The 18,387-nt window shown below is 35.8% G+C and overlaps 1 protein-coding gene and 1 pseudogene across 17 annotated transcripts in view; one reads left to right on the forward strand and one right to left on the reverse strand.

Annotated features, from left to right (window-relative positions):
* The window catches only part of EML4 (EMAP like 4), a 154,316-nt gene that overhangs the window by 87,654 nt on the left and 48,275 nt on the right, over positions 1-18,387 (reverse strand). The gene's annotated exons all lie outside the window — the stretch shown is intronic.
* LOC131765597 (large ribosomal subunit protein uL24 pseudogene) lies at positions 3,107-3,579 on the forward strand (annotated as a pseudogene).

An 18,387-nucleotide genomic window follows, 5' to 3' on the forward strand; every position in this document is an offset into this window, starting at 1 on the left:
AAATCACTTCAATTTTGCTTTATGTATCGGATTCAGCATCAACGATAGAAAGCATTCTTTACTTCTATCTTTATTATTATACTCCCAATCTCCCCCCCAATATGGCTACATAATTAGAAAAAGACTTGTTGCTGCTCCTTCCCTCTCCCCAATGCCTCAACCTCTCTTAAAAAAAAAAAAAGGTGGTTTCTATACAGCACATAGCTAATATCTGCCTTAGGTATGTAACAAGAACAATGACAAAAAAAAAAAGTTCGGCTGTAACATAGCAATTACAAACTACTTCCAAAGCTATGTAACTTGAGAGTACACTACTTTGTTGGATCAATCTGAATCCAAATGTTTATAAAAGATCAATTGCTATTGGCTAATTCACTATAAGCACGAAAATTCAGGGGGGGAAATTAGGTTCTCACAGAAGAATGGTTTGACCTGAGTGAGATATACTGGGTCAGTCATTCACACACTAAGCCATAGTATGCCATTTTTCTCATACTGAGATAATGTGCCAGACATCTTAAGCAGACAATTTAACTCAAAGTTTGAGTTAAAAATAACAACAACAAAACCCTCAGCATTTTAAAACCAAAGTTATCACCCTTTATTATGGAGCAGTAAACATATTCATATTTAAGATCTTATATGCCTACAGACAGCTCAGGCATACATATGTACTCTCTTCTGTCTTTAGAGGTATTTCAATGACAATATTTGGAGAAGTACTGGAATGGAAGGAAAAGTCGGGTTTTATCTTCAATTTAGACTTCAAATTCTAGTACCATAATTAATCAGTTGTGTAATCTTAGAAAAGTTATTTTACCTCTTTGAACCTCAGTTTCTTCATCTTTAAATATTGTTATGAGGAAGGTACCCAGGACATGTTTGACATTCAATAAATGTTTAACATACAACAGCAAAGTACAAAAGGTATCATTTGAGAGCTTTGGGCCCATGTATTACATAAAAGGCGGGTATGTCAAACTTTGAGATGCTTAAGAAAAGGACTAATAAGAACAACTCAGCTTCTTGTTTTAGAAATTTTTATATTTGAGGTCTTTTTCATCTCCAGAGTGTTCTAGCTGAATTCTAGCCAATCCATACTCTGTATGTGTGTTACACTATGGTTACTATTATATTTGTCTGCCCAGAATACTTTCCTATTTTCCTTCTTCTGGTAGGAAAACACCAGCTGTTTTGTGGAACTCCACCAGTTTTTGAGGTTCCATTAGGGCTGTCAATCTATGATGCCTCATTCTCCTCTCTACCACCCTGCACTATTAATAGGTTGAAGCATACGAAGTGACCTTTTTAGTTGGTAAAAATAGGACTATCGGTAATTTCATATGGCTCAACCTAGCATAAAATGGTTGTGAGATATGGGTTAGGCCAAATGGAGTCCTCCCAAATTTCAGAGAGAGAGAGAGAGAGAGAGAGAGAGAGAGAGAGAGAGAGATGTAGCCCATCCTTCTTGGTTCATCAACTATAAGGATGTCACATAGACCTAGGGCTGTCAGTGATAAAGAGTCTTGTCTGCCCTGAGTTCCAGTTCTAGTCTCTGAAGCCCTGGACCTTCAAAATTCTGAAAGCTACTCTAATATTTCTTTTAACTAATTATGTACCCTAAAAACTCTCTTTTTACAAGCCATAACTTGTAAGCCAAAGGTCCTGATTAAGTCAGTAAATTATACAGATATGCCTTTCTAAATTGTTCTTAATTTATGAAAGATGGGTTATATATCTAAATTATAATCACAGGTAAACTATTTATGTGATTTTTATAAACACATGATCTCCTTAATTCTTTTGAGAAGGCAGCAAAGGCTAGTGGAAAGATTATCAGACTATAACGCCAAGGGTATAGTCCTGGGTTTTAGTACCAGCATGGTAACTAGCTTTTACTTTTGGTAAGTCACTTAACTTTTACAGATTTTGATTTTTTTTTAAATGACTAAGGTTTTTATTTTGTGGAACTTGGACAGTCACATGAAAGGTGGTTCAGCTTGTAAAAATCCTACCACGAACTGCTAGATACTGTGATACTATACAAGGACAATTTTTCAAAGGCCATAACAAGCAAAAAGTTAACTATTAACAATGTCCTGCATTTATATAGTACCTTTCCTGTTTATTACCTCATCCCTCTCCTCGGTTTTTCTGTATTTTGTATTTGAGGAAACAGCTTGAGAAGTTAAATAGCTTGCCCAAGGTCACCAAACTAGTCTTGATATCTGAAACTCAAACAGAGGACTATTGACTCACAGTTTAAGTGCCCTTTACTCTATTTCATGCTGCATCTTAACAATAATCACAGGAGGACCGAATAAATATATTCTTTCACAAAGCCAGACAGGGTTTAAACTATGAAGTGATATAATCAGATTTCTGTTTTAAAAAAGTTACTTTGGTTTCTATGAGAGAATGGATTGGAACAGAATAAGAGTAAATGTAAGGAGAGCAGGCAGGACGCTAATGCAGTAACCCGTGTGAAAGGTGAAGGTGGCCTAGGCTAGGAGTAAGGTGTTCATGTGTCTTGATTTGTCCAGGACAAACATGTCTGCTATCTCAGTAAAAATATTATCATAACGTTCCTTCTTTCTCTCTAAATTTTCCCAGTTTGAATGATCAATTACAGGGTCACTCACGCTAAGGCAACAGCAACAACAGAGATGCCAAGTGGCATAGTAGTTGATTATAGCCCTGAAACCCTGTAACACCTTCCTAATATCTTGGCCCTTCACCTTTTCAGAGGCAAGTAGAACTGTGCATAAATTCTGGTGTTACACTGCCTGAATAAATCTGTTTGCTAATTACCAGCTCTGTGACTGGTTTCCTCATGTAATTTTTTCATGCTAATTAGTACTTATCTCAGGTTTGAGATTATTAGGTGAAATAATGCACAGCACTGCCATACAGTGAGGGTTCAGTAAGTTACTATTTTGTATAGTGGTGTTCTTTACTACACTGTTTATTATTGCTACAAAACCGGAAATGACTTAAAGTCCCTGGATGGAGTTAATAAGCTATATGTTCACACCACAGAAAGCCATGCAATTAAAAACAATAAGATAGCCCTTTTGTGGCCATCGCTGAAGCGCCAGCGGCCGAAATGAAGTTCAATCCCTTTTGTGACTTCTGACCGAAGTAAGAAAAGGCATTTCAATGCTCCTTCCCACATTCACAGGAAGATTATGTCGTCCCCTCTTTCTAAAGAGCTGAGACAAAAGTACAATGTCGGATCCATGCCCATCCAGAAGGATGATGCAGTTCAGGTTGTACGAGGGCACTACAAAGGGCAGCAAACTGGCAAAGCAGTCCAGGTTTACAGGAAGCAGTATGTCATCCACACTGAACGAGTGCAGCGGGAGAAGGCTGATGGCACAACTGTCCATGTGGGCATTCACCCCAGCAAGGTGGTTATCGCCAGACTAAAACTGGAAAAAGACTGCAAAAAGATCCTTGAACGTAAAGCCAAATCTCGCCAAGGAGGAAAGGAAAAGGGCAAATATAAGGAAGAAACAATTGAGAAGATGCAGGAATGAAGTAATCTTGTATACAGCTTTCATTAAAAACTGTTAAAATGAAAAACAAAAAAACAAAAAAAACAAAACAATAAGTATATAAATCAGAAATCTGAAAGATCTATAAGACGACTCAAGTGAACTAAATAAGCAAATCGGGGAACAACATGTACTAAATAATTGACTGAAACACACATACACCGAAACATACTTCTAAAAAATAAACAAAAAACTTCATATTTATATATGTATATAATGTACACATAGAAAAAAGTCTAGAAGCATACACATCAAACTGGTAATTGGGTTACTTTTGACTCGGAGAGTGAGATTAGAAGGATAAGGGTAAAGGGAAATTTTTGCTTTTTAGTGTAAGTATTTCTATATTATTTGAATTTCACAAAAATGTATCATATGTTACTTTTCATATGTTATTTAAACTTATATTTAAGCTAATATACAGTGCTTCTGAAGCTTAATTTCTTAAAGCAAGTTTCCTTCAGACACAGTATTCCAATTTCATAAAGGAACATATCAGAGCATAAGGCAATTAACTTAAATTTGCACTCATTGATTATAAAAGCTAGAACAGAGACTATCTTAAAGATCAACAGCCCCTACTGCCATTTTATAGATAAGTAAACTAAGACTGTGAAATGAGGTGAGTTACTCCTGGGCACACAGCAAACTGGAGTTAGAGCTCCTTCCTCAGATGACTCAATAGAACCCATCGCTCTTGCTCTTTCCATTTTCAAAACTTTGTTCTTATTTTTTTCTCTCCCAATCTCTAATGTACCACACGCACATTCACAATAAACTTTTTAAGAATACATATGTTCAGTAAATATATCTATTTTCTGGGGGCTTAGTTCCACTCCCCTTTCTTAATGCAACTACATTGATTCCTCTTCCTTATACTGTGGTAGTCTCTTATTTCCTTGCTCCGTCTCAAAATAGTTTCTAGCCTTGAGAGTCAAAATATGAACTACAAATAAATCCCCAAGGGTTATTAAGCTCATTAAGGGGGGGAAATAAAAAAAGAAAGAAAGAGAGAAAAGAGAAAGAAGGTCCATAAACCTCTTTTCCATCAGTCTAATCTGCTTATTGGCATAAGTAAGGTCTTTTTTATTAGAGATGCAAGCAAAAAAAAGAAAAAGTAGCTAGGAAACTTTAATATCCAATATGACAGTTTAAAAACTACAACTACAGTGAATCATAGTTAATTTGTCTTCTAACTGTCAAGAAATACACGTTACCTTTGCAGAGGTATTCTATTCTAAATATCTAAAAGTTGGCAACCCAGCATCACACCAGAACGAGGCATGCCTATACATTCTAGCACCTTTTGAATGTCAATGGTTTTATGTAAACCTTTCTAAAATGGAGCACTTATTTTCCTGTCTTCTTAACAAGGGCATATAATTATAACATAGCAACTTCTAAATGACTCAGTCTTCACTGAAAATATTAATTACTTTGTGCTGCAAGCACTGTGATAAAATGACACCCTGGAGGCTATTATATTTCTAATTAAATAATTTAAAGTACATTTTCAAACTTGTAATCTTTCTTCATACCTTTTCTGCTTCTTTCTTTGCAGTTAGTATTAACTATGACAGTCTATAGCAACACTCCTTTCCAATCTAATTTCCTACATTATGGGATATTGGATAACCAAGCCTTTTGAACTGTTTATAAGAAGAAAAAATCATCTCTGAAATTAGGACCTCTTCTATTTAAAAAATTATATTATGTATGTACAGTATATGCAAATACATTATATATATGATTTATACAATTTAAACACAGAGGAAAAAATTGGACACAGCCTCAGGCCTAATATTTGTGTCACTGGAGTCCCAGAGGAAGAGGAGAAAAAGATTCTAGATGAAAAAAGTATGTGAAGAAATAATGGCAGGACTTCCCAAGTTAAATTAAAATTCACAAATTCATTAAAATTCAGTATATTGAAGTCCCTATCTCCACCACACATGAAGATCAAATCCAAGCAGATTAAAGAATTAAGGGCAAAATTATAAAACCTTTAGAAAAATAATAGAGAATATTTTCATATCCTGCAAGTAGAGAGGAGGCTCCTAAACAAGATACAAAAAGCACTATCCATAAAAGTAAATATTGAAACTACATTAGAATTCAGAATACATGTCCACTAAAAGACACAGTAAAGAGAAAAAGCAATTCACAAATGAGTAATATTTCTAACACTTACAAGTGATAAAGGATCAGGATCCTGAATACAGAATTCCTACAAATCAATCAGGAAGACAATCCTACAGAAAAATTGGCAAAAGTCTTGACTAAACACCTCATGGAAAAGAAAACATAAATGGCCAATGAACATATGAAATGAGGCTCAAGCACCTCATTAATAATCTTGAAAAGGAAAATTAAATTAAAACCATATGAAACACTATTTTATGCTCACCAAACTGGCAAAAAATTTTAAGCGTGGCAATATCAAGTATTCCCTAGGATACAGGGTAATGTGAATTCTCATACATTACTGGTAGGCGGTAAACTGTTTCAAGACTTTGAGATTAAAAAACAAAAACAAAAATAACACCAACTTTGGCATCATCTGGTAAAACGGAAGATGCACACATCCTATGACCCAGCAATTCCACTCCTGGGTGTACAGACCCTGACCTACAGCAGGGTTGGCAATCTTTTTCTGTGATGGCCAGACAGTAAATATTTTAGGCTCTGCAGACCACATCATCTCTGTAGCAACTACTCAAATCTGCCTTTGTAACACAAAAACAGCTATAAATACGTAGATGATTGTGTGGCTATGTTCCAATAAAACTTTTTCTTATAAAACAGGTTGCCAGCCAGGCATAGTTTCCTAACCTCTGCTCTTGCATACATACACCAACAGAAATATTCAATAATGTTCACAACAGCAAAGTTCACAATAGAAACAAACTGGAAACAACCGAAATGTCCATTAACTATAAAATGTGTAAATAAACTGTGATATAAACATTCAACAGAATACTACAAAGTGGTAAAAATAAACTATGGCTACATGAAACATCATATATAAATCTCAGGAATATAATAATGAGTGTAAAAAGCAAGTTGGACTTTACATAAAGTTCAAAAAATACAAAAGTAAATAATATATTGCTTAGAACAAAACTACAGAGCAAGGGAATGATATATACAAAATTTATGACAATAGTTACTTCTAATGGTGTAGGGCAGGGAGGGGATAGTACAGGGTGGCGTCCACAGGTAATAGAACATCTATGTCATAACGACAATTAAAACATATATTGTATTATACTTTTTTGAGGTGGAAGTTAGTGATTTTTCTCTTCTGAGAGAGGATGGGGAACGTGGATGACTAGACTATATAATTACTCACTTTTTTTTTTTTAAGAACAATGAAACCATTTTTGCAAATTAAATCCCCAAACAGATAAAACAGATAGAGTTGTACTTCCAAAGAACCCTGAGGTTCTGTGTCATAAAAACAACTAAACCAGGTGGTTTTTATGACTGCTTTGAGGGCTAATGGAATGACCGTAAGATTAGTTATTGCCTATGAACCTTTGGGGAAAAAAAAAGTCCATCTCAAAAAGGTATATGATATGAGATATAATACCGTCCAAAGAACAAATATTAAAAAAAAAATTAAAAGCAGTCTCTGATCTCCCCTTCCTAAAGCACTTACGTTAAGACACTGGGCAGGCCTTAATGGGTAGAATGGTAGTGGAGAGGATTAGAAGAGCTAATATGGGTGAAGAACCATGAGAAACCAGTAACAACACCATGCATTGTTTACAGTTTTAAAAAGTGAAGGCACTAACCTAAAGGACTTGATATCAATGGGGAACTGATTAAATAAACAGTTGTATTACGGTACACTACGGAGCTCTTAAAAAGGATGGTATATATTTAAAATCATAAACAAGAAAGTTTACTAGGAGTAACAACATACTATAAAGAAAAAAATTGCAGGCAACATTTATAGTGTAGTTGTATCTGTGTAGAACTGTATATCCACAGGCATACATACACCTACAGATGTATAGAGAGACTGGAGGTATGTCTCTGGAAAGTGGGATTTCAGAGGATTTTGCTTACTTATACTCTTTTATTTTAGATGAATTTTCTGCAAGAAAAGAAAAATTCTTTGTAAACAAAACTTAAACTATTGGGGCTTCCCTGGTGGTGCAGTGGTTAAGAATCTGCCTGCCAATGCAGGGGACACGGGTTCCAGCCCTGGTCCAGGAAGATGCCACATACCGCGGAGCAACTAAGCCCGTGCGCCACAACTACTGAGCCCAAGTGCCACAACTACTGAAGCCCGCACATCTAGAGCCCGTGTTCTGCAACAAGAGAAGCCACCCAATGAGAAGCCCGCACATCGCAAGGAAGAGTAGCCCCCGCTTGCTGCAAATAGAGAAAAGCCCGCATGCAGTAACAAAGACCCAAGGCAGCCAAAAATACAAATAAATAAATAAATAAAAAACAAAAAAACAAAACCTTAAACTATTTTCTCAGTAAAGAAAAGCAAAGCTAATTCAGGCTGTGATGTAAACCTACTTAGTAATGCACCCAAATTTTCAATACTAGTTTGGTTAACGTGTAGATTTTTATGCATAGTGAATGAAAACATTTCTGTAAAAGTATACAACTCATAATGTTTCAAAGAAATATTCTCAGGCTAATAAGAGACACAAAAATCAAAACAATACATCCAAAGGAAAATCGGGTCTTTAAACATCATTTCTTCAAAAGAACAAAACAAAATCACAACTGATTTGTCACATTAGTAAATTCCCATCAGAAAGCATTTAGCAACTTAAATGGTTTTTTCTTTGTTTTAAAATGGAATTAGTTGTCTTCAAATATTGTCGCATCAAGACAAATATTTAAGTATTATATCAAAAAGTTATGCACTATGTATTCTACAACAGCTAAAATTTACTTTTGGAAATAAACCATAAGAAAATATATTCATAAAAACAGCTCATAAAAAGATATATTTATGCAGGAATTAATGTTTCCTATTTATCTTAATATTCTACTTCTAAAAGTCAAATTTTTCTCTCAAAGAAGTTTTAATTAAATAAGGCATTTTAACTGTTAAAGCCTGGATATTTTATTTCTCTAATAAATGACAATATTAATTACCTCCACCTAGCAATATTATATGAAAATAAGACTATCTAATTTGTCTTCAATTGAATAACACAAACAATGTTGACTTATATTTTCTACTTTTAAAAACTTAAGTTTGCTTTTCCTTGTAAGATACTTACTAAAAATTCTCCTTCTGGCATAAATTATATAAGAAATTGTGTTAAATAAAATATAAAACCACTTTTGCTACAGCACTCCGGACATGAAGGCTAGTCCCAGGGAAAGACTTTACTTTGTTCTATCGCTAGTATACATTCACAATTAAGACTTTTTTCAAAGTCTCACTTAACACAGAATTAAAAACAGATAATCAGATAATTCTGCTTTTGATATTTTTTGGTTAGACTTCACAGAAGCAGAAGTCAAGCTTAATTACACAATTCTGATTTCTTATTATTTGAGAGGCGCTTTTATTTATTTATTTTTTTTTACTATTTTCCACTAAAAACTGTTTTCATTTTTTTCCTCACAAATAATATAATGACCATCTGGGGGGGGCGGGGCACAGGGAAAGAACAAGTTGAACAAAGCCCATTCTGCCCTTACAACAGGAATATATTTGCTTATAAAGGGGGTACTTTATAAAAGTCTTAAGTACTTTATAAAAGTAGGTAGGCAAATATTTATGCCATTATTGACACATATATTTAAAGGAAGGAGGAGGGGAGGGACGGAAGAGACCTAGATGCATTTCCACATCCTCAGATTTCTTTTGTCACAAGTAGTAAAGTTCGTGACACAAGTCTGAATTCCCAGGAAAGCAAAGATACGTTACCAGTGCAGAAGCTCCTACGTGTAGAGGAAGCACACATTGAAGAGAGACCAGGCAAGCGGTCTTCCATTCTTGCCACCTACGTACAAGCAGTATAAACCAGTTCTGTCTACGTTTCCTGCTGCCTTCCCAGATAGTTCCAGAGCAAATCCCAGCTCTCTAAATCTCACGACATACTTTACATTCTGAGGAAATCCTCCCGATCCAGATGGCCTACCACCAAGCACTTCTATGCTGGCACAAATAAAAACTTCTTAAGATAGTTCTCCTGCCCCTTTACTCTCTGATCTAAAGAAAAGTTTTCTACTTATTTATAAAGAGAGACAAAGAAACTGAAGGAGACAGAGCATGCAGGCAAAAGGAGGGTAAAGATACAGAAAAAAAAAAAAAACTTGGGCTGCTTTGGGGAGTGGCTAAATTCCAGGCACAGGCAGAAACACATTTTTTAATGCACCACATGAATATTCACTACAATTATTTGGTTGTCCTCGGGCACTACTTTTCTGATCTTCCTTCAATTGGTTAAGAGTAAGGTACAACTGCTTCAAATGTAAAACCCAGTTTTTGCCTTCTGAAACTAAAACATAAAACATATTAAATAGTTTCTATAAGTAACAGACTTAAAGCCCCCCAAATGAGTATTTTTCTCTACTAGGAAATTAAATAAACAATGTGTGTGCAAAGTGGCAAGTCACATTTCCTTTTTCCTTTTGCTTTGGTTTAAAATAAAATGAAATCCACATGAACTGTAAAGAAACTAGAAGAATGATCACTTTTCATTAATTTTTAAAACCTAAGTGTAACATGGCTGATTTATTACAACCATTTCACTAGAGTAAGATAATGAATACAATTAACAATGAGAATAGTCCCTTTTCTTAATTCACTAACTTTCCAAATTATTTTAAAATAATACAACTGTATTAGTAGTAACCTATAATGATTTACATCTGGTCAGATATTCTGATTTCAAACCACATATGCTTACGATAATGTAGAAGTATAAGGGAATTGAAATTATAAATATCTTTAGTCTCTCTTATAAAACCACGTAAAAGCAGGTGAAAGTTAATGAATGAAACGTGTATTTATTCTTTTTATAACTACTTGTAAAGCTAATTAAAGAACAAATTCATGGAGATGAGTGTCAAAACAAAGCTACTGACAGATCACCTCTTCAGTTTGTTGCTTTTAAGCTTTATATTTATAATTAAGAAAAGCAAATTTAAACCAAAGTAAAACAGAAACAACTGGATTACTATAAACACACACACAATACTGCAAAATGGATAAAACCTAAACCAAACTGAACATTAAGAGCTATGCCACAAAGATTGAGATGAGGATAAACTAAAAGCAAAGCTGATAAAAGACAGAGGAATGAAGCAAAATGACCTAGGTTAATATTTACAGAAGAAAGTGGGAACCATCAAGAGTGTTTCCTAAAGTGAGACTTGGGAAAGTTCTTCTCTATAGATTAATACCTGGTACAGATTCATCAAAATACAGGAGCTACTTGGAAGATTAATAGGAATTAAATGGGCTGGTGTGTGTGTAATGTGTCTGAAACAAAGTACATCTAGGGGATACCAAGTAGGATGAATAAAAGCAGACAGAATGGGAAATATAATGATATAAAGGAAATGTAATGCCAGGCACAGACTAGGACAGAGTTCAAATTCTTGCTATTGACTGGTGAGAAGCTCTGAAGCAGATTGTACTTTATTGTTCCTCTTCAATCAACAGACAAATGTTAAGACTGTAGTTTTATAATTTAGGTCTCAACTACTCTTCTTTACAACAAATGCAGCCCAATTAAATGCTCACAGACTCCTAAGGTTATAGGACTGTCAAGAAGTTCTGCAACCTAGTGCTTTCTAACTAGTACATAACAAAAAGGCTCCCCTTATACAAACACTACCGTACATGGGCTTCTTTTTACCACCTCCCCTTCATAAACTGCTACTAATTTGTAGATTATATACCTTGGGCATTCCTTTCTTCTCAAATCAAAATCTGATTTCAGGCCATAAAGTATGTGGTTCCTAATCTCAGCTTAGTTTTTCTTTGCTCAAGAATCATCTTCTCTCTTTACTATTACAGTCAATATTTCCAAAATGCTTATTCATACATTCAAGTATTTGAGTACTATGATGTACAGAAACTCTTTGAGATGCTGAGGTGAATTAAAAGGAATTTTACCTACTAGAAATCAGAAATTAAAGGACGCACTTAAGAGATGCGACTCAAGACGCAGGATTGATGGAACATGGTAACTGACTGGATGAGGGGAAGAAAAGTAGGGGAGGGTCCCCTTGTTCTATTTGGAATAGTGAGTAAACGGTTAGGTAACATTCACTGAGCTAGGAATAAAGGAAAAGAAACAAGGTTGGGGGGAATGAGGGAGTAGAATCATGAGCACTTTTGGACCTGCTGAGTTTGAGGTCACTGCAACAAAAGTATAACTAGGTCTTGGGCTTAAGACAAAGGCCTAAACTAGAGATGTACTTTTGAAAACTGTACTGGGATATAATTGATAGCTAGAGTCACTAGAATTGACTGGGAGTGAGAAGAGAATAGGGCCAAGGTTATTTTTAGGGCAGCCAGAAGGAAAGGAACGTGCAAATAACACAGAATAAAAACTGTCAGAAAGGTAGTAATAGATTCAGGAAAAGAATAATAATTTCAAAGACTGAAAGGACATCAAAAGACAAGGACTGAAAATGGTCCACTGGATTTGGCAATTATTAGGAGACCTTTACCAGAGAAGTTTCAGTGGAGTGATGGGGAAAGAAGCATGACTGCAATGTACTGAATTGTGACTTGGAGGTAAAGAAGTCTTTCTAAGGAATCTGTTTGAAGATGGAAAGGGGAAAAATGGAACGAGGTGGGGAATGAGTTGTGCAAGGTTGCTGAAGGGGTTTTTGTTCAACATTTACAGGGTTTGGGGAAGGAACCGATGAGAAAGTGAGCTGTACTAACACGTGAGGGAATGCAGCAAAGCTCTTGTGTTAGAGATGATGTGAAGGACTAAAGTAGAAAACACAGACCACAGGACAAGCCTTAAGAAGGGACAGCCAACATTGTCCTCAAAGGTGAAAAACTGAAACCATTTCCACTAAGATCAGGAACAAGACAAGGTTGCCCACTCTCACTACTATTATTCAACATAGTTTTAGAAGTTTTAGCCACAGCAATCAGAGAAGAAAAAGAAATAAGAGGAATCCAAATCGGAAAAGAAGAAGTAAAGCTGTCACTATTTGCAGATGACATGATACTGTACATAGAGAATCCTAAAGATGCTCCCAGAAAACTACTAGAGCTTATCAATGAATTTAGTAAAGGAGCAGGATACAAAATTAATGCACAGAAATCTCCTGCATTCCTATAAACCAATGACGAAAAATCTGAAAGAGAAATTAAGAAAACACTCCCATTCACCACTGCAACAAACAGAATAAAATATCTAGGAATAAACCTACCTAAGGAGACAAAAGACCTGTACTCAGAAAACTATAAGATACTGATGAAAGAAATCAATGGTGACAAAAACAGATGGAGAGATATGTCACGTTCTTGGATGGGAAGAATCAATATAGTGAAAATGACTATACTACCCAAAGCAATCTATCTACAGATTCAATGCAATCCCTATCAAACTACCACTGGCATTTTTCACAGAAATAGAACAAAAAATTTCACAATTTGTATGGAAACACAAAAGACCCCGAAAAGCCAAAGCAATCTTGAGAAAGAAAAACGGAGCTGGAGGAATTGGGCTCCCTGACTTCAGACTATACTACAAAGCTATAGTAATCAAGACAGTATGGTACTGGCACACAAACAGAAATATAGATCACTGGAACAGGACAGAAAGCCCAGAGATAAACCCACGCACATATGGTCACCTTATCTTTGATAAAGGAGGCAACAATACATAGTGGAGAAAAGACAGCCTCTTTAATAATTGGTGCTGGGAAAACTGGACAGCTACATGTAAAAGAATGAAATTAGAACACTCCCTAACACCATACACAAAAATAAACTCAAAATGGATTAAAACCTAAATATTAGGCCAGACACTATCAAACTCTTAGAGGAAAACATAGGCAGAGCACTCTATGACATAAATCACAGCAAGATCCTTTTTGGCCCACCTCCTAGAGAAATGGAAATAAAAACAAAAGTAAACAAATGGGACCTAATGAAACTTAAAAGCTTTTGCACAGCAAAGGAAACCACAAACAAGACCAAAAGACAATCCTCAGAATGGGAGAGAATATTTGCAAATGAAGCAATTCACAAAGGATTAATCTCCAAAATTTATAAGCAGCTCATGCAGCTCAATAACAAAACAACAAACAACCCAATCCAAAAATGGGCAGAAGACCTAAATAGACATTTCTCCAAAGAAGATATACAGATCGCCAACAAACACATGAAAGGATGCTCAACATCATTAATCATTAGAGAAATGCAAATCAAAACTACAATGATATATCATCTCACACCGGTCAGAATGGCCATCATCAAAAAATCTACAAACAATAAATGCTGGAGAGGATGTGGAGAAAAGGGAACCCTCTTGCACTGTTGGTGGGAATATAAACTGATACAGCCACTATGGAGAACAGTATGGAGGTTCCTTAAAAAACTAAAACTACAACTACCATATGACCCAGCAATCCCACTACTGGGCATATACCCTGAGAAAACCATAATTCAAAGAGTCATGTACCAAAATGTTCATTGCAGCTCTATTCACAATAGCCAGGACATGGAAGCATCCTAAGTGTCCATCAACAGATGAATGGATAAAGAAGATGTGGCACATAACTACAATGGAATATTACTCAGCCATAAAAAGAAATGAAATTGAGTTATTTGTAGTGAGGTGGATGGACCTAGAGTCTGTCATACAGAGTGAAGTAAGTCAGAAAGAGAAAAACAAATACCGTATGCTAACACACATATATGGAATTTTAAAAAAAATTCAGAAGGACCTAGGGGCAAGACGGGAATAAAGACACAGAGAATGGACTTGAGGATATGTGGAGGGAGAAGGGTAAGCTGGGACAAAGTGAGAGAGTGGCATGGACGTGTATACACTACCAAACGTAAAATAGATAGCTAGTGGGAAGCAGCCACATAGCACAGGGAGATCAGCTCAGTGCTTTGTGACCACGTAGAGGGGTAGGATAGGGAAGGTAGGAGGGAGGGAGACGCAAGAAGGAAGAGATATGGGGACATAGGTATAACTGATTCACTTTTTTATAAAGCAGAAACTAACACACCATTGTAAAGCAATTATACTCCAATAAAGATGTTAAAAAATTGCAAAAAAAAGAAGGGATACTGTTTTATCTAAGAATGAAGGGAAGAAGATGAGAGCAGGCCCACATATTTGTTTTTATACCTAAATTTTTTATCTTGAGAAGCAGGAGACAAGGTCACCTGGTAAGAGGAGCTGGTTAAAGCTTAAGCTGAGTGGCTAAGTGTGGAATTGTTTATACCATCTGACTCATCACAATGTAGGATATTATAATCATCTTTTAACAAAGTTACATTTTAAATCCCTAATTAGATTGTAAAGTCCTCTAGAGAAGAAGCTATTTCTTTTTTGTTTTCCTCTACACCTGGAAGTACCACATGTAGCAGTAACTCTCCAAATAGTGGTTGATTTATCGTGGCTGTACTTTAGAACCAGCGGCAAAGACAGGATAAAACAAAGGACGAGATAGAAACCCCTATTAGCTTAGTGACATGCAGAGGACCGAGGTTGATTTAGAAGAACAAAACCCCCCACATGAGAAGTTTCATTGAACTGGGAGGATCTAGAAGAAACAATTTCAGCCAATAACTACATGATAGAAAAGACAGGTATCTCTCTCTTATTTTCTTCACTATCTTAAATACTTCTTCCTTTTTCAGCTTCTTTTTCTGAATATCTCCCATTCCTCTTTTGTAACTGGACTTTGAGACCATCTACCTACCTACCTACCTACCTCGCTGCCTTTCCTCCCCCTCCTCCTCCTCTCTCTGCCACTACATGCCTAAAATGAAGTACATTTTTGTTACTGCTGTCACAGTTTTAGAGATTTAGTCTAATCAAAAGGTTAGATATTTTTGCACCACTGTGCCTCAACTCAGACTTATTTATTTCACCACTAGATGTTTCTTTTTCTTATTTTCATAAGTAAATGAGCTCAAATGCTTATATGTCTCTTAAAAGAAAATCCACTTTATTCCCCTCCCTAACTCCTCTAACAAACTCATAGCTTTCTACAGGTATTTAGTCCTAAATTTACTCACATTTTCTCTCTCTCTCTCTCTCTCTCTTTCTTTTTTTTTTTTACCATATTAGTTTCTGTTAAAAAAAACTGTTCCTGGAACACGAAGTTCATGTGTAACTGAAAACTTATTTAATTTGCATACACTGGTTAAGAATATAATGCTGGGTTTAGACTATCTGAATTCAAAAACTGGCCTAGCCATTTACTAAATGTATAACCCTGGTGGAATTCCCAGGTGGCACAGTGGTTGAGAATCTGCCTGCCAATGCAGGGGACACGGGTTCGAGCCCTGATTCGGGAAGATCCCACATGCTGCGGAGCAACTAAGCCTGTGCGCCACAACTACTGAGCTTGAGCTCTAGAGCCTGCGAGCCGCAACTACTGGAGCCCACGTGCCACAACTACTGAAGCCTGCATGCCTAGAGCCCATGCTCCACAACAAGAGAAGCCACTGCGATGAGAAGCCCATGCACCACAACGAAGAGTAGCCCCCGTTCGCCACAACTAGAGAAAGCCTGTGTGCAGCAACGAAGACCCAACACAGCCAAAAATAAATAATAATAATAATTTTAAAAATAAATGTATAAACCTGGGCAAATTTTTAAACTTCTCCGTGCCTCAGTTTCTCCAGCTTTAAAATGAGGCTAAAAGCACCTAACATATAAAATTATAGAAAATTTAATAGATAAATCACCAAAGGGCATTTAAGACAGTAAGAACTAAAATAATTATTAAGTTTCTAAAATAAAGGCCTGGTAAATCCACACCTAGATTGCCTTAATTCTTGTTCTTCTTTTTTTTTTTTTTTTTTGCCTTAATTCTTAATGATTAGTAAGATTTGTGTGGTCAGGTACCCAAACAGGTCAAAGATTTCCTGAAACAGTCTCAAACATCAGCAGAAAGAGCTACTACATTATTTTACTAATTACTTATTCAGTAAATTCCATTTCATCATCAGAAAGTTAAAAAGACTAAATTGGAATTAACAGAAAAGATTAAATACAACAAAAAATATGTGTTATTTATTTGATAATCACTTTTAACATTCAGTGAACTTGTAATTATATGCCATTCATTGTTAAATAGACAGTCTCCAAACCTAAGAAGCATGGATGAATTGGGGAGAGAGAAACTGTAAACAAATAAATAAAATAGAGTATAATACAACAGTTGTCCAGATAAATATATATAGAAAATAGGAAGTTAGCCAATTTTTAATGGTGGAGAAGGTCTGGTCTCTGGAACAAGTTATTTTTCTGTTAAAAGAAAAATACCAATGAGAATTTTTTAAAAAGCAATGCAACTGGAGAGCTTACTATAATAAGATTACAGACATAACCCAAATGATATGATTAATACTGAATATCAAATATTAAATGATAAACTCTGAGTACATGATACTTTTATCTACTTAAAAGAAAATAAAAAAAGAGGAGGAGGAGGAAGGGAGAGGAAGAGACCCAGAGGAAACATATCAATTAACAACCACCAGTTGTATCTACAAAACTCATCAATTTCATTCCTAAAACTATGTAATTGAAGGGCATATGTATTGCAGTGTGTCACACAAAATTGAATTCTTTGACCATGAGCACGTTTAGGGTTTTTCTTTGTTGGGGAGGGGTAGTCAAAGGAATAGCCTTAACAGGCCCATATCAATTTTGAAACCAGGTAGGATGTAATTCTTTAAACTGAAAAGGAGAAGGGACACTATTTTACATATTATATAAAACTAAAAGTGGAAAAAGACAGAATTAAACAAGTACAGTACAAGGCCCAAGAAAATCCTGCTTTCTGGGGGGATTCCCTTTGCTGAACCTCAGAGAAATTGTGTGGGATCCTGCTACTACAATCAAAACTATATTTTTATACAACTGCCATCCATCACAGGCCTAAGAATTATCTGCAGTATTTGCATCTTTATTCAGAATTTAAGTGTATCTGGAAGATATAACAGATTAACTCTTCTTTAAATGACTTTCAGACCAAGCCCAAACTGACAAGAACTCTCCTTCTAAACCACTTGCAAACAAATGTACCTAGGGCACTCAAACAATGGGAGACCCAATACACTATTAGATAACCATAAAGGTACAGTTTACAAATGGAGGTGCAAATCATTAGCACTCATTTGTCACTTAATTTAGGTAGCATTATTTCTTTAAAAATAAAACAGGGGCTTCCCTGGTGGTGCAGTGGTTGGGAATCTGCCTGCCAATGCAGGGGACATGGGTTCAAGCCCTGGTCTGGGAAGATCCCACATGCTGCGGAGCAACTAAGCCCGTGTGTCACAACTACTGAGCCTGTGCTCTCGAGCCTGTGAGCCACAACTACTGAGCCCTCGTGCCTAGAGCCCGTGCTCCGTAACAAAAGAAGCCACTGCAATGAGAACCCTGCACGCCGCAATGAAGAGTAGCCCTCGCTCGCCGCAACTAGAGAAAGCCCGTGCACAACAACAAGGACCCAACACAGCCAAAAATAAATAAAATAAATTTTTAAAAATTTAAAAAATAGAATAAAATAAAACACATTTTTAGATTTCCACAAAATATTTATTCATTCTACATTTTACTGAGTGACAAATTTGTCAGGCACCATATTAAATCCCAAGGACACAAATTCAAATTCA

The sequence above is a fragment of the Kogia breviceps genome, chromosome 11 (assembly GCF_026419965.1).
Source record: "Kogia breviceps isolate mKogBre1 chromosome 11, mKogBre1 haplotype 1, whole genome shotgun sequence".
NCBI lineage: Eukaryota > Metazoa > Chordata > Mammalia > Artiodactyla > Physeteridae > Kogia > Kogia breviceps.